The sequence below is a fragment of the Conger conger genome, chromosome 8 (assembly GCF_963514075.1).
Source record: "Conger conger chromosome 8, fConCon1.1, whole genome shotgun sequence".
Classification (NCBI taxonomy): domain Eukaryota; kingdom Metazoa; phylum Chordata; class Actinopteri; order Anguilliformes; family Congridae; genus Conger; species Conger conger.
In genome coordinates this window covers 50,462,338-50,474,006 of record NC_083767.1, presented here as the reverse complement: position 1 = coordinate 50,474,006, position 11,669 = coordinate 50,462,338, and positions in this window count along the sequence as shown.

Genomic DNA, 11,669 nt, shown 5'->3' with positions numbered 1-11,669 from the left:
TAGACAGGGTAAGTTGATAGCAGCTCTTCAGGTTTATGGGCGGTGGTGATCACACTTGAAGAACTCTGCTTGGCTATTATTTCATGGTTTTACTCAATTTCATCAAAGACCTGAGTCATAAATGCTGATCAGTCATTCTGACAACATGGCTGCAGTACATGCCAGCTGGCAGCTCTATATTAGGGCTGTCAGAGTGAGCTCCTAGAGAGATTTGGCTCCAAACATGCTCTTAATGGCTTAGCCCACTCTCTCACCCAATATCACATTTTCCCAAGTAATTAAACAGTACAGTTTAATATTTAATGTATGTGTTACAGTCATACCCATTTGTTTTGTGAAATGCATGGGTGTGAATGTATGAGCCTAATTAAACGCATCCATGAAAACGAATTTCAGTTGGGGAGAAGTCGTAGCATGCGTCTAGGAATTTAGTTAATTTATGATGGAACATCTAACTACATGAGAAATAAAGAAAATGCTAATGTAATGCAAATGCCCTGCCAGGCCCTCTTGAGTGGTTAAGTCAGACATTACTTATTAGCCAACTATGACAATCAATCACTCATAGCCTACACTGTGAGGGTTAGAGTGTGACTAGCTTATAGCTTATTGGAGGAGGGCACACATTTCAGCTTTATTCTGGGTGTAAAGATGTAGTTGGAAAATGGGGACATAAAACTACTGTTAGGACCATGATGGCCCAAGCACGGAAAATACTGTAGTTCCTTGTATTAATTTCCTTGTGTAACAGTACAACAACATTGTGCTTGCATTACAAACTAATGTGTAACAATACTGTTACATTACATTACAAGGCGGCCTGTAGTGGTTAAGGTACATGACTGAGAGCCCAAGGTCAGTGGTTCGATCCCTGGTGTAGCCACAATAAGATCCACACGGCCCTTAACCATGCATTGCTCCAGAGGAGGATTGTCTCCTGTACGTCACTCTGGATAAAAGTGTCTGCCAAATGCAATTAATGAAATGTCATTTCAACCCCATAGTAAGAAATTTGTGTGGTCAACACTTCCCACCCACCACAATTCTGACCCTAAAGCCAAACATAGCTCGATCCCTCATTCTACATACTCTTAGCATTAACCTTACACCTACTCTAACCCTAATCAATAGCTATACACAACCTAAATATAGCCACTGAAACCTTTTATACATTAGTAATAAACTACTTCCCAGTTACATAGCTACAGATTGATGTGCTGTTGTGTTGCTGGAGGCCATTAACTGTCATATGTACCTGGTAGAGTATCTGCATATAATACTGCAGACAATAGGCTGTCACATATTATTTTGAGTATTTTGTTTCTCTTCAGAAAAGAATGATGTATCACAAGTGCTTTGCTAGATAACACTGGAAAATAATCTAATTAGTTATGCTGCATTGCTTTTGCTAATGAGAAAAGGGCTTGAAAAATGATTGTAAAGTGGCATGGACTCACAGTTAAAAGTGTTTGTATAAAACGCAGTCAGGTAAGGACTTGAATTGCCTTTAGTATAAGAATAAGAAAAACTGTTTATCCATGTAATTAATTTTGAGGATCAGCAGTGTTCCAGCACCAGATGTTCATTTCTGTTTGTGTTACAGTTGGCTGGGATCAAAAGTGAATAATGCTACTGAAAAAAGAACTACGACTCACATCGACTCATTTTTCAGTGCAGCCACTCACATAGTAGTATTAAATAGGCTACAGTATGAAAAATGACCTGTTCCAGTTCAGTTACTGTCAACTCAAATACTGTACACATTACAGTAGGTTTTCAATAGTGTTTTATTGAGATGTGATATATTTAGGGGTGGGTTTGCAGTAGCCTACAAGTTAAATTTAGTGCCAGTTGGAATAATATGTAAAAAAGCAAGACAATTTTAGATCTTTTTTGATCTAAGTTGGAACAAACAGTACCTACAGTATGAGTTTCCTCTTAGCACATACAGCTTTAGGGGTTAGGGTTAGAAATAGTGGATAGTGGATTTATGGGATAGTGAATGGAGTTACGGATTATAAATTCATTAAAATCTTAAAAGAGGTTTAGGTGGCAGGGTTAATGGTAAATGTTAGATCCTAAACTTGTTTAGTCCTATCTGTCAAAGGAGATTATGTAAGTATCTGAAATACTTAGTTTAATAACCTTAATCTAAGTTAATTTAAGACAAAGGCTCAGCTGCCTAATGATTGACCACCTTTTATGTTTCTGATTTAATGTAAAATAAGAGAGATGAGAAGATACCAAAAATTCCAAACCCTAATCCAAAAGAAGAAAGGAAAATGAAGGTTGGGAAAGAAGGAAAAACAGTGAGAAGCGCTTCTGGGATGTTAGCTGTATTAAATAATGAGAAACCACGTTTTCATTTCTCGTTCAAGCTGGGCGGTTGTTGCTGTGAAAGCAGAACTGTATTAGCTGATTATGGTGGTGGGAACAAAAGGCCTGTTAAAGCAACTTGTTTCTCATTATGAATGCTCTGTCTCAGCAGGTTACAATGTGACTGACTTTGAAAATTCAAGTTCATAATTTGTCAGATGCACTGAAACTGGATGCTGCAAAACCTTGAGGAATTGTTAGCTAGGTCAAGGAAAAAAACTGGAGCTTAAAATCGCGTTAAAAAAGAAATATTGTAAGATGTATCCAAATGTAGGCTAGCACACTTGTGTGCCTCACATGTTGACCTAGTTGATAAAACTTCAGTCTGAGCCTTCTTCAGTTATTAAAATACTGTAAAGTACCGTTCGGTTTTGAAAGGCTTACAAGCATAACCCATGGGTATATGATAGGCAGGATGTCAATGAATAATGAAAGGAATGAGCAATGCATTATCCACTGAAACACTGTTAAATGCCACAGGGATACCTAATCACTCAAGACAAGGGACTGCTTCTATTCTGCAAATAAGCAATCCACTAAAAGAAACAGTTGCATAATGCAATCTTCAAAATAATCTTCAAAACCCCCATAGTAGATGAAAAAAGGAACGAGAATAATTTCACATCATATTAAATCTAATGGGCATGTACAACAGTGATTGCACAGATATTTGTATTTGCATATACAAAACATGCCCACAGGTAGGCACATGCATACTGTAGATCCACCAGTCGAGGAAAGAGACTTTCAGATTTAGGAGGGGACCACACAACAGAGGTGTGAAGTGTCTTACACTTCTCTTTCTCTTTCAGTTATGGCACAGACAGGCTAGGTTAATAAACACCACATATAGCGACAAAGAAATGACCCATCTGATTGTTATTGGACATTCGATTACTATTGGATATTTCACTTCTTTTGAACAGTTAAAAAAGAAAGTTAAATACCAGATTATTATCAGCCATTGGGTGAGATTTCCAAAGACATTGGGCCTCATGCAAGAACATGTAATTCTATTATGAATTTTTCAAACTTTTTATAATGAAGGCCTCAAGCAAGTGTGCTATGTCAGATTTAAAAAACACACCTACCCTAAGACTGTCCTAAATGTAGATTAATCACAAAAATCTGTTTCAAGTGAAATGTCTGCATTTGCAGAAGGCCTCAAAAGACAGGAAATGAAATTGATCAGCCCTAAGGCTAACATCAGCCTGCTCTCCATCAAGGTACATCGTACACCCAGTGGGGACTGCTCATAAATGTTGTTCCTACCTAAGAAAAAAACAAATCTGTTCATACGAGGGCCCATTGAGCATATGCAAAACCACAAAACCAATAACATGGGCATGGTTGTGTGATTAGTTCTGCGCCGTGCAAAAAGGCTTTGCATATCCTAAAGGTCTTAGTAAATCAGACCCATCATGTTTTATTATTTTGTAATATAAATATATTGCTTTTTTGTACCTCTGGTACGTAGTTTATTACATTTTTAATTATATCAACCAAAATGGTGAGCAAACCATTATGTCCCCCATGCATAGCTAATCTGAGAAGTGAAATTATACAGCCTTGTGAAATTTGAACATGATCCTAGTCTAACTAGTGCCTTTTTGAGGTAAGATGCAATTAAACATACACTCAGTGAGCACTTTATTAGGTATATAGGCTTTATTATTTTTCTTCTGCTGCTGTAGCCTGTGGCGGCACGGATGGTGCAGTGGGTAGCACTGCCGCCTCACAGCAAGGAGGTCCTGGGTTTGAATCCCCGTCGGCCGGGGCCTCTCTGTGCGGAGTTTGCATGTTCTCCCCGTGTCTGCGTGGGTTTCCTCTGGGTACTCCGGTTTCCTCCCACAGTCCAAAGACATGCACGTTAGGCTGATTGGAGAGTCTAAATTGCCCGTAGGTATGAGTGTGTGAGTGAATGGTGTGTGTGTGCCCTGCGATGGACTGGCGACCTGTCCAGGGTGTATTCCTGCCTTTCGCCCAATGTATGCTGGGATAGGCTCCAGCCCCCCTGCGACCCTGATCAGGATAAGCGGGTTCAGATAATGGATGGATGGATGGATGCTGTAGCCTGTCCACTGTAATGTGTGGTTATTTGTGTTACTGTCACCTTCCTGCCTGCTTTGACCAGTCTGGCCCTTCTCCTCTGACCTTGCTCATTAACAATGTGTTTTTGCCCGCAGAACTGCTGCTCACTGGATGTTTTTTTGTTTTTCACACCATTCTCTGCACCACTCTTGAGATCCTTGGGCATGAAAATCCCAACAGTTTCTGAGATACTCAAATCACCCTGTCTAGCAGCAACAATCATTCCTCAGTCACAGTCACTTAGATCACATTTCTACCCCATTTTGACATTTGGTCTGAAAAAAATGTACACGGATACTTATATAAACAGCTGAACAGTGTCTGCATGTTTTTATACATTTAGTTGCTGCCACATGATTGGCTGATTATACATTTGCATTAAGAAGCTGGTGTACAGGTCTACCTAATAAAGTGCGCATTGATTGTATACCAAATGCTTACTCAGTATCATATTTTATTGGACATGGTACATTGATATAGAGTTTAGGAATAGTATACTAATGATTGTACAATGAGACATCATAAATCCCTATAATGGGAGAATCCAGCACATGCTGTGAGTCACCTCTCCCATTAAAAAAGCACACATAAAAACAGGATTACGAATCAACTTTATCATTATTTTACCGCTGAATCCCCAATAGCACACCTGCCAATAAAGTGGTGACTCTGTAAAGTAGCAGTTTTGCGCTTTTTCCTTACTTTTTCAAAAGTTTAACCGCTGAATCCCATCCCATGAATCATATCACAAATTATAATCCACCTGCAGGTGAATGAGTTTGTTTGTCAAATGTGCACACACACACACACACACACACACACACACCATATCCACACATTGTAACACTGATGAATACAAGGACTCCATGATGTCAGAACTTGAGTGATGTGTCCGCCCTAAAATCCTGTATCCAGGAATTTCACCCAGCAGCCCTATGACAGATAATATATTGACCCATGTCTTTTAGGCCAGCTGTTCTAACACTGCAGGATGAAACCCAGCACAAGAGGGACATGTGCATTTCTAGTGTGACTGTCCAATCTGCTGAGGGCTGTGCTTCTGGCATTCTCTATAAATGTCAGTGATTAACGCGCTGAACGGTACTCCGCTCTGCCACGTTGCCATAGGCACATTTGTTGAAACTGTAAATAGATGGGGTTTCCTGTGCGGTTTGCGTGTGAATGCGGCTTCAGGACCGTCTGACAGGGCGTGCTGCACGCGTGCTCCCTGCAGGCGCTGCCGAGGCCCAAGCCCACGCCGCTCCCGCGCAGTCAGGAGGCGCGCGGCCGGGTCAGAAAGAGGGCCGCTCAGTTCTGCGTCGGGTGTGCGGACCGGCGGAGCAGGTGACGCGCGCATTCGAGTGTCGCAGAGAAGGTTCCGGACACGCCGGGTCCAGGCTCTGCTGGTTGAGCTGTCTGAAAGAGGGAAGCTCCGTTCAGGACTCGGTGCAGGCTGTGACATCTGAAGAACATGGCAGAGGCTGCCTGACCCCCCCCCCTCCCCCAGCCCCCATGCCTTAAGAGGCTGTCAGAGTGAATCCATCACCCGCTCCAGCTCCCTCCACCCCCTCCATCTTCACACATGGCCACAGCTGCTCTTTCATCTCAGCGCTTATCTGCTGAAATGTCTCACTGCAGACATGCAGTGTGTAAGGTGTGCCGAGCTTCTCAATCAGACGAGCACACACCGGTACTGCATCAGCGCAAGGTAATATACAGAGATGGCTATTCTAGGCAGGGTCACAATTCCCACCTCCTCTCATGTCCACAACATGATTCAACCAAAAAAATTAAGAAAAAAAGGTTAACTTCATCTCCATTTTATTTTTATATCTCATTTCCCAATCTAAATGGCCTCCCACAAGAGGGAAGAATAGCATACAAAAAAACCCACATTTTTATTCAGATAAATCCAGGTGAAAATGAACTGGAAATCAGCATTGAAAATAAAATGTATTATGACACTTTCAGCTACTGTCTATTCTTTAAATAGGTAATAAGTTAAAGATTCTGATGATTCTGTTGGACATGATTCTGGTTTATAAATGCTTGGCTGTCATTTAGTGTGTTAGTGTTTAGTCTCATGTTCAATATGCATATACTGTACATAAACAGCAGCCAGTGACAGTTTGCTGGTGGATTTGTCAGGAATGGTTGGAGCATTTTACTAAGAGAAGAAATCCCACAGAATACACATGAGCTAGTCTTTCCATATCCTTCAGTAAATTAGTTAGAAAAATGAAGCCACAAGCCAATGTGGAGCATAACTGTATCAAGGATTCTGGCTGGCCACTTTAGCTGAGTACACCATCCAGGAGACCCTCCCATACATGGTACACACACACACACACACACAAACACACACACGCAACCAAATGCACAGCCACACAAATTAAAATTCTGGTAAATTGTTGTTTTATAATATTTTTGTGAAAGTTGGGAACTGCTGTTCTGAGATACAAATCTCATGGGGTTTTTCACAGCGCATTGCATAATGAGGAATATGTGCCAGTGATGTCACTTCTTCTTAGCAACTTTCTTTGTGAAAAACAGCATCAAACGGTGCTATTTTTGCGAGCTGAGGGTGTTCTTTTTTGAAAAAGCTAACATGGGTTTTAGTTTTATTGATATATGAATTATTTATTGCGCATACCATGAATTTGCTAAAAATTTAATGACATGAAAAAGTGGTTTCATATGCAAGAGTGAGCTTACCAGCTTGGACATATTTGTGCTCATTTTCTCTTAAAAACTAAATGAATGAGGCAGGCTTTCTGTGTCAATTACTGAAAACCTCTCTGTTTCTATTACAGTTACAGCGGAATATGTTTTTAGTAAATGGTCATGTCAGAAAATCAAATTACACACAGTCATTTCATTAGTGAGCTTTTCATTTCCACATTAGCCAAAACCAATAAATACTGTATTACTTGTCCGTTTATTTTTCATTGGTCATTCGTAATATGTTTTCTAAAAGCTTAAATGAGGACATAATCTAACATTTATTCTGTCTGAGTGATGCCGTGTGCTCATGCTCTGGTGTAAAAGCTGCCACAGATGGCTTCTCCAGGCACAGATGTAGCTCACACGGGCTGAGTGTTTGTGTGTAGGAGCCTGTCCTTGGAGGTGAGTCTGCAGGAAAGGTGTTTCCAGCTGATAGTCACAGAACACACGCGTGCGCTGTGCCTTTAAGGAGGACGGCGAGACTTCCACAAATAGCCTGACTGAGAGCGATGGCTACTGCACGACGGCCTGCCCGGGGCTGACTGCCTCTGCATGCTGCCCGCTCTCCTTGTGCTGCCTCCTCATGCCTCTCCTCTCTCCTGCCTCTGCATGCTGCCCGCTCTCCTCATGCCTCTCCTCTCTCCTGCCTCTGCATGCTGCCCGCTCTCCTCATCCTGCCTCCTCATGCCTCTCCTCTCTCCTGCCTCTGCATGCTGCCTCTGCATGCTGCCCGCCCTCCTCATGCTGCCTCCTCATGCCTCTCCGCTCTCCTGCCTCCTCACTCTGCATGCTGCCTGCTCTCCTCATGCTGCCTCTGCATGCTGCCTGCTCTCCTCATGCTGCCTCCTCATGCCTCTCCTCTCTCCTGCCTCCTGACTCTGCATGCTGCTTCTGCATGCCTCTCCGCTCTCCTGCCTCCTCACTCTGCATGCCTCCCCTCTCTCCTCATGCTGCCCGCTCTCCTCTCTCCTCTCTCCTCATGCTGCCCGCTCTCCTCTCTCCTCTCTCCTCATGCTGCCTGCTCTCCTCTCTCCTCATGCTGCCCGCTCTCCTCTCTCCTCATGCTGCCCGCTCTCCTCTCTCCTCTTTCCTCATGCTGCCCGCTCTCCTCTTTCCTCATGCTGCCCGCTCTCCTCTCTCCTCATGCTGCCTGCCTCCTCATGCCTGGCCGGTCAGACATGTCCCGTGCGGGTTTTCACCATGGCCTGCTGGCTGCAGGGTGAAGACCTGCAGGGCAGCCGTGTGAAAGCTCTGGGCTTAAGGGTACAGCCTCTACAGCACACCTCATCTCTCACTGAGGAGGTCCAGAGGAGAGTCACATGAACGCACAGGAACAATGTCCCAGTCATTTGCCCTTATATTCCACATTTATTTATTTCTACTCCAGTTTGGAATTGCCAAAAGTTTTCTAAAGGCCAGCTTATCACTGCTCTGTCCTCCATGAATTCAGCAAGGTGAATGTGCAAGTTTTGAGCCACTTACTGCTTTTTTATTATTTCTTGGGGCTATTTCAAACACGTGAGGAAATGAGGTTGGCAGTGTGATGTAGGATCTGGGTGATCAGATGTTCAGGATGGTTGATTTAACATGCATACACTGGCTCCTCTCTAGCTGGAGGGGGAGATGTGTTATGCTGGATGGGCCTATCGGGGGGGGGGGGACCCCAAATGCTGTACTTGTCATAAAATATGGGATGTGGCATGCAACCTTTTAATAATTAACTTATTCATCTGTTCCTGCAATGCAAAATGTGCGATGGACCAAAAGTGTATCATCAGTTGCATTACATAAGAACGATAGTACTAGCAACCATTTTGAACATTATAACAGCCGAAATTGTTAAAAAATTCTATGTATGGGGCTGCTGGATGGCTGGAGGTGTCTGGATGAAGCTCATGGTGTCAGATGAAATCTGGATCGTGCCAGTGCCAACTGTGGCAGGTAGCTCCATACAGCGATGCGCAATTAGCAATTTCATCGTCCAGGAAATGGAAGGGTACAGTGGGATATTGTTGCACTTTCATCACAATCTAACACCCCTAGCTGGTCGATGGGGTGCCCGTAGAATGCAGTCAACCGCACATGAAAGGTCTTCCTCTGACTCCACACTAGGTGAGTTTAACTGTAGCCTGCGGTGTGTAAAGATCTAGCTAGCAGCACGGAGTTTTTCGGAGGAGAACCGTGTCCTGAATGCAGCTGTGTTTGCAGATGACAGGGCATTCCAGATTGGGGTGGGAATTGAATGAGAATGAGCCCCATGTTATAATTTTGATCTATTCATCTTTTGAATAAACAGAATTGAAACCACTGACCTTTCTCCTCATTGTGGCAGAGCAAGTGATCAGAATAATTAATAATTAATAAATGCAACAGCTTGTTTCCTTTCCCAGCTCACAAAATGCATTACTTGTATACTGATAGACAAAATGCCTTTGGGGAAATCAGCGGTTGTTGTGATGCTGTGCTTGGTAGTTCAGATGCATGTCATAATGAGGAAATGTCAGAGATATTTGAGTGAGTCCTGCTGAATAAACAATGACTCTGTGCAGGATAAAGAACTCTTTTTTTAAAATTTTGTAATACCCCAAGCGTAAATGTATTTCATATTCATATAATTGCCTTTATATGTTGCAGAGAAACTGGAGCTACAGAATTATTAAACTTTGATGGATCTACAAGCCTTTTCGGATCCTTTTGATCTTGATTTTAATAACTGGAAAATAAAATCAATGAGATATGAATCATACTGCTCTCATGAGACCCTGGCTCCAAAATTGAATTTTTTTTATTTTATAATATTTTGAACATCATTGTTTTTTTTGGGGGGGGGGGGTTGTCATTGCCATGGTACAGGAATGTCCTTATTTACTCCTCGGTGGAGTTTAGGTTTTCTTCCGGAAACAAAACCAGGTTGCATGCACAGACTACATAATTTTGGCTCTGTATTCCAGCCCATTGGATTTGAAATGAAGCGATGAATATGAGGTTATAGTGCAGACTGTCTCCTTTAATTTGAGGATATCCATATGGGATTGACCATGTCCGAATTATAGCCCTGCTATTCTTAGTGTCCTAGCTTGAGCTGTGTTTTCAGCAGGGATTGTCAAATAAATATAACATAATTGTGTCACGGTCCAAATACTTACAGACTATACTGTTTGTCATGTGTTGGAAGCCTTGGGGAGGCAGACCGATCTGCACAGCTGAAAGAGACAGACTGGGAACGTTTCATCAAACAGTAAAGGCAGTTTCGCTTCTCATCTGTCTTTCTCACTGCCCCAGGAGAGCACAATCACACATGTTCACAACAACACACACACACACATGCACACACATGTACACATACAAACACTCATTGTCAGTACTACACATTACATACCATGCTTGTCATACGATCTTGTGGATCAGAATTCTGCCTGGTCAGAGTTGATTTTCTGTCCAGCTGGCTGTAGCAGGAGTAAAATCCTCAGCTCAGGGAGCAGTGTGCAGCAGGGAAGGCTGAGCCCAGCGGTCAGAAGGGCAGAATTCACCTCATGGTGATGCACATGAGCGTATGGGCCCATGGCAGGGTAACACACCAACTCTGGTGACACGTGTGGAAGAGGTGCAGCAGCCACACACGCTCAGAGGGATAAATTCCCAGCTGCACAAACCACCATGGGGCTGATCTGAATACGTGCTAGGCATCTCAATTCAATGCAGGGAGCACAAATTCAAACCCTGGAATGTCTGCTGGCTTTTTATGAGTAATCTATGAAAATAAACTACACAACGGAACCATGTTGGCCTGGGTAATCTATGAAAATAAACTACACAATGGAACCAAGTTGGCCTGGGTAATCTATGAAAATGAATTACACAACGGCAAGTGATGCTGTTAGACTTCTGGAGTGCAATTTATTTTTATAGATTACACTTGTCTGAGTGGTTTATCCCCCTTATACCACAGATACTTAGCAAGGGAATTAAATGCACCTTTGCAAACTACAGTATATTTGTCTCCGTTGCACATCAACACAGTACTCACATTTCCATGTAGACAGACTATGATGGGGAAAAAAATAATTAGAAAGAAACCAGCATTCATTAACAGTAAATGTGTTAACTAATCTCAGCTGGGCACCAATTATCATAACAGATGATCCAATTAATGACGCTGCCGCTCTGCTTGCTACACGCAGTGTGTGCTCACGTCCTGATGCGTCTGAAGATCTCATCTGCAGCTGTAATTAAAAGTGTTTGTTCCTCACATTTCACACATTAAGATGTAACACATATTTTTTTACATCAGGTTCCAAACAAAAGGCCCGAGAAATGTGTTGCTGGTGTTGCAGTACTGAAACTTCTGCAGTTCAAAGTATGCTTCAGTCAAAATGCAGTGTTGTTGAGCTCCGAGCACACGACGTGAAAAAAACAGAGGCTGCATATTAGCAAAGTGATATTAGACCAACCCCTAAGTATCCTGCCGGAATCCTTCC